Raw genomic sequence first — 10,869 nt, forward strand, 5'->3', positions numbered from 1 at the left:
GGTGGATGGGGTGGGGAGGACAGAGGAACAGTAGCCTTACAGACTCCAGGCTATAACAGGAGGTCCTGCTAAGTCCTAAGAATGGTTCCTGGTATTTTATGAAAAATTAGAAATGCAAATTGGTCCAGTAAATGTTGCAATTAGTGAAGTCTATGTGTGTGGCCTGAAAATATGACATCATCCAATTTAGAACCTTTCTTGGAAAAAACAACAAAGTAGATGCTGGCAGTTATAGGAACTGTTAACTCAACAGAGACAGACTTTACATTTAGCATAAAGAGAGACTCATAGAGGACTTTGAGTAAAGATTATTCAACTGGCCTTCCCAGATAGCATTTTTTTTAAATGCCTGGAGGGTCAGTGCCTATCTGATAAAGGAGCCTTTGGTTAGTCAAGAATAGAGCTAGTTCAAATTATGCACCACTGAGTGTAAAATCAGGCACAGATGATGGGACCATAAACTTAGTGTAATACAGGACATGAAATGACTTTGAACCCACCCCCTGCCTTTTACAGATGAGGAAAATGAGTCAGAGAAGTTAAATGCCTCGCCTAGGATCATGTAGCTTGGAAATATCTCTGGTGGAATTTGAATCCAGGCCTTCCTGGTTCCAGGTCCAGGTTCCTAATGGTTAACTCCTCACTATCTTTCAATCTGTTCCCTCTCCCTGCTCTCCGCTCCCCACCCCCATATCCAATCTATTGCCAAGGTCTGCTGTCTTTGACTTTATGTCATATGTCAGATACACCCCCTTCTCTCCTCCAGCCAGGCCACCATTCTGGTACAGGCCACCATCGTCTCACTTTTGGACTACTGTAATAACCCTGCTGATTGGTCCACCTGCCACAAACCTCTCTCTACTTCAGCCCATTCACCATTCAGTCACTAAAGTGATTTTCCTAACAAGCAGGTATCCTTATTCAATAAATTCTAGTGCTCCCTATTCCCTTCGGGATCAAATAAAAAAATCCCCCTTGGGCATTTAAAGCCCTTATTGACCTAGTCTCTTCCTGCCTTTCCAATCTTCTAACATCTTACTCCCACTCATGTGATACGTGTAACATCCATGTGACATGTTCCAGTGACCCTGGCCTCCTGGCTGTTTCACAAACAAGATGTTCCATCTCTAGGCTCTAGGAGTTTTCTCTTGCTCTCCTCCAGGCCTGGGATACTCTTCTTCTTCAATGCCATCAATGACTTCTCTGGCTTTCTTTAAGTCTCAGCTGAATCCCCCCCACCCCTTCTTACTTTTTTGTTAGAAGCTTCCCTAACTCCTCTTAATTCCTACCCCTTACTAATTATTTTCTATTTGTCCCATATATTTCTTGTTAGGACATTTATGTTTTGTTGTCTACCCCATTAGATCATGAGCTCCTTGTGGGCAGGGACTGTCTTTTGACCTTTTTTCACCCCCAACACTTAGAAGAGTTCCTGGAACATAGTAGGTATTAAATAAATGTTTTACTTACTGATGGACAGAGCTATAGAACTCTTCCAATACTTAAATGAGACACATATTTATGAACAAAGGCAATATATGAATTCATTTTTCTTGACTATGCTTATTCATTAAAAGGGTTTATTTCCCCCTTCAGTGGAGTTGGGGGAAGATGGGAAGGAGGAAGGAAAATAAGTATTTGATAATTTGAAAAAATAATAAATATACATAATATGTGATATATAAATTAATATATAAATAATATGTAAATGATATATAATATTATATAACATAATAGTGATATAAATAAATAATAATAAACCATGTGGTTCAATATGGAAAGGGTTCAGGACTAAGAATTAGAGGGACGAATACAGGCTCTGCCACAAATTGGGCAAGTCATTTAATCTCTCTGTTTCAGTGCCCTCATTCATAAAGTGAAAAGATTGGAGAAGGTAGCCTCTAAAGTTCCTTTCAACTCAAAACATTTGAATTCTCTGAATTATTGACAGAGCAGAGATCATGAACACTGAACACAGCTTCATTGAATCACAGAATTTCAGTATTTTGAAGGATCCTCAGTGAATTTTTAATGTGCTATGACCCATACATGAACCCAAAATCCCTCTGCAGAATTTGGTGAAAGGGTTCTCATTAAAATGAAGCTTCTCTCTTGGGCGGCTAGGTGGCGCAGTGAGTAAAGCGCTGGCCCCAGAGTCAGGACAGCTTGAGTTCAGATCCAGCCTCAGACACTTAACGCAAAAAATAACCACCTGTGTAACCCTGGGCAAGTTACTTAACCACAATTGCCCTCCAAAAGGAAAAAAAAAAAAGATGGACCTTCTTTCTCCCCAGTCAGTCTGTTCCATTTTTACCTTAGAGGAAGCCTAAAATTACTTCTTTGTATCTTCTGCCCTTTTTGCCCTTGATTCTACCTGCTCAGGGCAAAGAGAACACATCGTATTCCCTCTTCCATGTTATAGTCTATGAATGGGCTGAGTACACCTATCACGTATCCCACCACCACACGTTTTCTCCAGGCTAAATCTCTCTAGCTCTTTCTATACATTTACGTGTGTGTATTTTCAAGAACCAGCAGCATTTGAGCTGCCCTTCTCAGGACGATAGCCATCTTTTTAAGGCCTTTTCTGAATGGTAGTACACAGTATTCTAGCTGAGGTCTGATTAGGGGTGGCCCCAACACAGTGAAACTGCCACCTCTGGCCTCTTTGGTCTGGCATGCTCTGCTTCTCGGTGTAGCTTCAGATTTCATGAGCGTTCTTAGTTGGCGTATTACACTGTTGTTGACTCATTTACAGATGAACTCCTATCCAGCCACACCTCACCATCTTGCATTTGTTTCTTTTTGAATCTGTGTGAGACTTTACATTTATCCTTATTGCCATTAACTTTTGTCTTTTGATCACAGGATAAAAAATAAAACAACCTAGAAACTTTTCCCAGTCCCCAGTCCTCACTGATGCTCAAGCTTTCCTCCCCAACTCCCTTCCTACCAAGAGATAGCATGCCAAATATAATTACAATACAATCTACAGGATAACAAAAATTGAACTTCAACAATGTAAAAACCCTCTAAAGGTGGGGTCATAATCACCCCAGCACATCTGTCCCTAATTCAAACACATCTGGGGCAGACTACCCAGATACTTTCATCAGAACACGTTATCAATTGCTCTCTAGATGTGAACAAGGCATTGATACTTTCTTATATACGAGTGGAAATCTGTTCAGATTGACTGAGGGATTTGTTTATGACCTCTGAGACCTGTATAAAACTACTGGAACTTAGAGAATGCCTGTAAGCTTAGGGGATGTTCATTCTTAAGGTAGCAAAGGTAAGCCAGAATCTGCTCTAACTACTCACCAGAGTCAATTGCTAAATTTTCAGTGCAAACATTTATACCTTGGAAACTAAATCAGAGCTTGCTTGCTTGTTTGCTTGATCTGATGATTGTGTAGACTTGAGAGTGAGGGAGAAAATGTTAATGATGCAGTTCAAACTTAAAAGAATGATGGTGGCATGGCTTTCCTCCCCAAGAAAGCCAGCTGTTAAACATTTACTAGCACACCTCTGGGTAGTGGTCTAGACCTTTGATTTCATTGGAGTGGACAACTCCCAGTATGGAAACTCTATACACTGAAATATATCAACAACTCCTCTGTAATTTGTAATTTCAGAGTTTCCTGTAGAACTGAGAACTTTAGTGACCTATGTATGGTTACACAGTTAGTATATTTCAAAGGTTTAGATGGAAGGCTTCCTGACTCCAAGGTTGACTCTATCCACCACACCACACTGTTATTCAAATTAAACATAGGAAGAACACTCTCCAATATGTGAATAATTTATTCCAATGGAAAAGCCTTCCAATTTACACAGGAGTATTTTTTTGATTAGAGCATAGAATGAGTCAAACTAGTTATACATTTCAAAATAATACTAAAATGATATAAGGGAATAAAATGAGAGTAGGGAAACATTTGGAATAATTTTTACTATTAACAATTATGCAAAATAAAATGTTTATGACATAGTATTCAGCAGGGTTGTGTATAAAGGCAATTCCAAATAGATAGTAACAGCTAGTTACATGTTATGATGGTAAACAGTGAAATTATTTATTTGGACTGAATCTGTTAAATGGGCAATTATTTATACAATGTTCATGTGTAAATGAATTTTTGTAACTATTTACAAACACAAATTTCAAGAAGACGAAAGTCTTTTGGAGAAGATGTCGGAGAAAAAGAATTTCTAATTAATTCGAAGGAAGAATTTATTTAAGGATAAAAAAATATTCTGAACAATTGATACTTGTCCTTACGTACTGAGGACAAAAGGAGAGAACAGGCTTAAATTGCAGGAGAGGGGATTTGAGTTACATGTAAGTTAAAACTTCCTAACTCCAAGGATTCTGAAACATGGGCTATTGTGGAATCTCCTTCCTTGGAGATCACTGAGAGCAAGACAGGCTTCCAACTGTTTTTGGATCCAAGTCAAAATAACGTAAGACTGAATGTGATATTTTGTGTACATCTGACTTCATATCCTTAGTAATGGTCTACTAGTATATTAAGAGTTATTTTACAGGGGATGAGGACCAGCTGTTCTCTGTATCAACTGAGAAAAAGAAAAATTGGAATGCTTTTTAATTACATCAGGAGAGTCTGGTGAGCTCTAAGACTTTCCTGCCAGGATGCATTGTTTAATGTGGGAACGAACAGCCACTCTGGGGACTGCTAGTCAATACTGAGCAGAGATTAGGGAGATGAATTGTAAGGTCCCTTCCAGATCCAAATCTATGAGCCTATGATCCCCACCCAGAGAGACTGAGTTTGTTCCATAGTGAATCATTGGCCTGTTTGAATAAACAAAACATCAAGGAATTAAGGACGACATCACTGGAGCAGAGAAACAAATGGAGAATGAGATGGTGGGATACTGGATTATACAGACTCATAGATTTAGAACAAGAAGGGAACTCAGAAGCCATATAGCCCAACTGCCATGATTTTTCAGATGAAGAAATGGAGAAACAGAGAGGTTGGCTTGCCCAAGATCACACAGGGAATGTCAGAGGTAGGATCTGAACCCAGATCCTCTGACTCTAGAACTCACGCACTGATGAAAGAATATTAGACCTGGAGTTGAGAAGTCTGGGCTTGAATCTTGGCTTTGATGTTTACAGGCAAGCTCCTTAACTTCTCTAAACCTCTGTTTCTGCATCTGAAACATGGGGATAATACATGTACTGCATCCCTCTCAGAGTTGTTTGGAGAAGAGGCCTCTGTAAACCTCCATGTTGATAGAAAAATAGAAACTCTGATTATGTGGGACACAGGATAATGGAATCATAGATATAAGCATGGAAGAATGTCTATAACACAGGAGGAATTTGCACTTGAAATCACTTGCAGCATCTCAAATGAGGCCAATCATTTGGGGTTCTCAGCCAACGTCACTTTTAAACTGAACTAGCCTCCTGGGATGGAGGAATATTGGGTAATAATTACCTCTTGTGCACCTCCCTCTTGTCCCACCTGAGGTCAGACTCTTAAGACAGGTAGGACACCTTTTTCTGCAGGGCTTTTAAAATCAGAGGCATTACTGACTTCATTCTTGTGCCAGGTGGGAGTCATCCTCAAAGTTGGGGAAGAAAATGAATTGGGCTTTCCCTAATCTTCTGCCTCCTGATTCTGTGGCTAGGCAATTACATTTACACATGCACAGGATGCCATCAAGCAGTCAATGAAATGAAATACACTGACCATTAGAATGGATTAATTTCTCTCCATATTGATTTATTTAGGAAAAAAATGCAAGTTAAGAAAACAAAATGCTGCTTCCTTACATTAATAATAACTGGCATTTATGGAGCATTTACAGGTTTCCAAAGTCCTTTACCTATATTCCTCATTTCAGACTCTCAACAGCTCTGGTGAGGTAGGTACTGCCATTATTGTGATTATTTCTGTCTCACAGGTAAGGTATCTTAGGTTGAAAGAGATTGAGTGATTTGCCCAAAGTCACACAGGGAGTAAAATGGGATTTAAATTCAGGTCTTCCTGACCCCAAACACATCACCTTATTTACTATTGCCTCTATCTATTACTTGGGCAGCTGGGTGGCATAGTGGATAGAATGCCAGGCCTGGAGTCAGAAATACTCATCATCCTGAAGTCAAATCTGGCCTCAAAAAGTTATGAGCTTGTGTGACCCTGAGCAAGTCACTGAACCCTGTCTGCCTCAGTTTCCTGATCTGTAAAATGAGCGGAAGAAGGAAATGGCAGACACTCTAGTCTCTCTGCCAAGAGAACCCCGAAATGGGGTCATGAAGAGTCAGAAACAACTGAAAACAATTGAACAACAAAAACTTACCACTTGCCTTGCTCAAACATTCTGTTACTGCATTTGATTAATGGAGGATATGACAGCTCAAAAGATACTTTCCTACCAGATCTCTCATCATATCTAGTTCAAACCTATTTGGTGGATCTAAGATCCTCCCTCTCCCCCCACTCAACACATATTTAGAGACATACTACTTCCTACTATTTTTGAAAGAAATGATGCCTCAGAGAAAATACACATTTTAATCATCCTAGATTTGTCTTTCAGTATCATATTTATGCCCTTTATCTGGCCTCTAGAAAAATATGATGTTGTTAGATCACATTTCCTTAGATATATACAAATTAGGCACATCATACAATGAGTTAGGAATTACTTTTCTAATGTTTCACAATAGCTAGAATTAATTGAAATCCTTTAGGGTAAAAGAGGCCGGAAGTATGTGGTGTTCATGGTATAGTAGGGAATAATTAGATCTGTAGTGAGGAGACACTCCCAATTAAATCTTTATGGGAAAATGATTTTAAAATTGGCTTTGAGGAAATTGAATGGGAACAGATCATAGGCATAATGTAACACTCAGTGCATGGTATTAAGAAATATATTTTGCATCTATGCCTAGAAACTATGTTCTCTCCTATAAAGTTAGGATAGAATTCAGGTAATAAATTAAAGATTTCAGATCCAGTACCAGCTTCAGAAGGAGGAAGTTGGACAATGCCTCCTAAACCCAGTGTATGCAGTAATTTGTGGGGTATTCAGTTGGTGCTTTTCTTTTAAGTAATATTTTTTTTGCTCAGAGCTTTGTCCAGACCTGTGATTTCATCAGTTTAGGGAGATCTTGATGAAGACATTCTCAAACAATGTCAGGCCCTGTTCTACTACTCATAGCATTACAGACGTACTAGGATACCAAATGGTTCATTGACTTACCCAGAGACACACAGTATCAACCCCAGGCTGACCTGATTCCTCACCATCTCTCTCTCTTAAGACTTGGGAGAAAAAATAAAGTCTGGAATACATTGTGATCTCCTAGGTGCCACATAACACACAGGTTGACTTAATTAGGGACATCCCTATTAACCGGGTTATAGAATTCACCAGTGAAGTAACCCTATTATGCAAGAGAACAACTATTTCATGTTTTTATTTATTAGAAATTATGGCTTATACCAGATGATATTCCAATTAGGTTCTTGCTGCTTGGTTTGTAGGTTTTATTAGCAGGAATGCCTTTGTGTTTTATCTCTTAAAGTATTGTACCTGTTTGGGCTTCAGGCAATAGAGAAATTGAGTAGGCACCAAAATGTTTTCTAACAGGTTAATTTGTTTAGATGGTCTACAGCCTTTTTTACTTCCTCACCCTGGATAACCCTGTTGACTAGACGTACATAGCTACCAATTCCCTTCAGTTCCTTCTGTTTTATAGAAATGAATGGCAAATTGCTTCATAAGACAAAATGATATCTGTTCAGAGCTGGAGGAGACATTCAGGATGATCTCATCCAAATCCTTCCTTTAAGAGAGGAGAAAACTGAGAGCAAGAGGTTAAGTAATTTGTTCAAGGTCATCCAAATAGTCTGAAGATTTAGAGCTGGAAGGGACTTCAGAGGTCACTAGTATGAGCCTTCCAAATGAAAGATGAAGTGAATTGACCAAGGTCACATAGGTATTAAGTGGAACAGTGAGGAATCAACCTTAAATGCTCTGACTCAAGTGCAGTGCCCTTTGTAAAATACCCCAGTGTCCACACCAAAGGAGGAACCAGTACAGGGGGCTTTGGAGTTTGCCCTAAGGTGCTGATGTCACAGGAAGTAGTTTCCTCCCCTCTGAGTGGGATATACTTCCTCTCCACAGTAACCATGGTGCCTACACAAGACTTCATGGTCTCATTCTAGCCTTCAGCATTGTACAATGAGATTACTCCCAGGCTCATATTGCCTTATGGGGAATGTGCAAAGCTCAAGGTCCACCATCTCCTGTCCAGTTGAATTTTTCCTTGAATTTCCTAGGTACAAGAATTACAACCCTGCATGGCACCACCAGGATTTAAAAGCTTGGTGTCCTAACTCCCAGCTCCAAGATTTTTCCAATATTTAAAGCCTCCAATTTGTAGTTTATATTAGTCCATAGACTTGACCTCTATTCAAATGCTAGAATATATAGTAGAACACTAAAAAATAAAATAAAATAAAAAGTTAAATTCTCCACCATTTCTACTCAATCTTTGGTGCGGCTTCAAATGTTTTTTTTTTTTTCCTGGATCCTTATTGGCATTCAATTATCTTGTGGAAGGATGATGGCCTCTAGGTTTTTTGCCATCATATTCCAATTATAATTTACATAGTGCTTCTTGGGATTGGCAAGAAGGAAGCAGCAGTGTTATTCACATGCAGAGAGTCAATCCTGCCATGAGTAAGCTATTATGTAGAAAAGGAAGCATTTTAAGCAAATTGATTTTCAGTGGAGAGCTTTAGCCCAAAACAACTGCTTTGTGCTGAAGCCAGGATCAATAGTTCTAAGCAAAGCCAAAATTGAATCATGTCACGGCTCCAATTTCATGATAGTTTTAATGTAAGATAAATAATAAACTTGCTTTGAAATCTTTCTTGCTGTCTGCCCTCATTTCAATACGAATCAGTATGTATTTCATTACCCGGCTAGCTGTTGACATGGGAGCCAGACGCTGAATTTTCATTGAAACAGGCATAGGGAGGGCATGTCAGATTGAGGCGGGATATGTGGCACACCTTGTCATCCCTTGAACCAAAACACTGGTAGAACTCAACTCCATTATGATAATTTGGCCCTGAGATTGTGGATGGCATGTGGATAAGGGGAACTAAAGAAAACTTCCTGCCACCGGAGAAGAGCTAAAGGTAAAATGTGCTCTGGATAATAATACTGTGATTTTAAAGACAACTAGTTCTACACACAAAATATATTGGGGAATCACAATTATTAGCCCACTACACCAAGCTAAAAGAGATATTTTGGGCCCAGTAGTTTGGGTATAAACATAAGAGTAGATTATATTACATATATCAGATCATTTTCTCATTTCACTATCCCAGTCCCCAAACCATTTATCTATTATGCACCCACTATGTATCACGCACTATGATATTGGCTGAAGATGCAAAGACAAAACCAAAACAAGCCCCTGCCCTGAAGGAGTTCACATTTACTCACTTAGTATGAGGCCACTTCCATAAGCACATCTGAATAAGTTAGTGTTATAAAGTACACATAAATATTTCCCTGTATGTGTATGTGTTCATATATGTATGAATGTACATCCATGTGTATATATGTGTGTATGTGTGTGTATATATGTATCTATCTCACTGGTTTGTCTGGATTTGAAAAAAGTACTTTTGACTAGTTTTCTTAAACATGGATTTCAATTTCTTTTTTTTTTTTACTGTATCACTACAAATTTTATTCAGAAGCCCATCTTTTTGTTTTGTTTTGTTGTTTTTTAGAAAAAAAAATTCTCATTATGAACTTTGTTTGGTCAATCAACTACAAGACTTTCTAGCAGACATACGATAAAAATGGCATGGCTCAGAATCGACCAGATCTTTCAAGATCTCTTGACCGCCTCCTCTCACGTTCCCTTCCTCCACTGCTGCCGCCGTCAGCACCACCACCACCACGGCCACAATCTCTTGATCTAGAACGACGTTCACCAGATCTTGATCGGGCCCTATGCTTCTTCTGACAACGCCCGTACAACTCCCTTTGTAGTTCTCTAGAGATGGGTTTCAGATGCATAAAGTTACAGAAGCCTCCTTGGCGACAGCAAGCTTCTCTGAAGTCAGTCACAGGTGAAAGCTCTGCATGAATTGGCTGCCCATTAAACCAGCGATTTTTGTTTAAGTCAATGACAGCCTTTTCTGCATCTTCTTCACGGCGAAACTTTACATATACATTTGCTACAAGATGATCCCCAAGGTTATCACAAACATTCATCTCCTCTTTTCTTCCATTTCTGTAAAAACCTCCTCAAAGAATTCATCATAGTGTTCTTGCATTTCGACATCACTCACTGCACAGCGCAAACAGTCAGCAGACTGGGAAGAGTTTTGAGGGTTACAGTAAATGTTCAAGAGGGCAATGGTCTGGCTAAAAGTTGGTTTATTATGCAACCGAGGACATCTGTCTCCATGATGACAAGCCCCAATTTTGAAATAAAATGAACAGCTGACTTTGTCTTTTTCTGTGCTGAAAATGGAGGCCAAATACTCCGCCATTTCCCACCCGCCGCTACTGCCGCTGCCGCCGGATTTCAATTTCTAACAGTGAGTGAATCAAGTTCTCAGCACATATTATTATGGTTCATTGTTTTATACACACATACATATACATACACATAAATACATACATACCTATTATATATAATTAATATATATATATACACACACACATAATAAATATTAATAATAAAACCTATAATAAATATTGGTTATCAGAAACCTACATTTAAAGGGAATCTGGGACTAAATAAAACTAAATGATTTTCACTTCAATTTGTAATACTTGACAATCTTA

The 10,869-nt window shown here is 38.9% G+C and overlaps 1 pseudogene; it reads right to left on the minus strand.

Moving 5' to 3' along the window:
- Positions 1–9,813: 9,813 nt before the first annotated feature.
- Positions 9,814–10,596, minus strand: LOC138166112 (splicing factor U2AF 35 kDa subunit-like protein; annotated as a pseudogene).
- Between the last annotated feature and the right edge of the window lie 273 nt (positions 10,597–10,869).

The sequence above is a fragment of the Petaurus breviceps genome, unplaced genomic scaffold (assembly GCF_028583685.1).
Source record: "Petaurus breviceps papuanus isolate PSGF00001 unplaced genomic scaffold, PetGlider_PUasm1.0 220, whole genome shotgun sequence".
Lineage (NCBI taxonomy): Eukaryota > Metazoa > Chordata > Mammalia > Diprotodontia > Petauridae > Petaurus > Petaurus breviceps.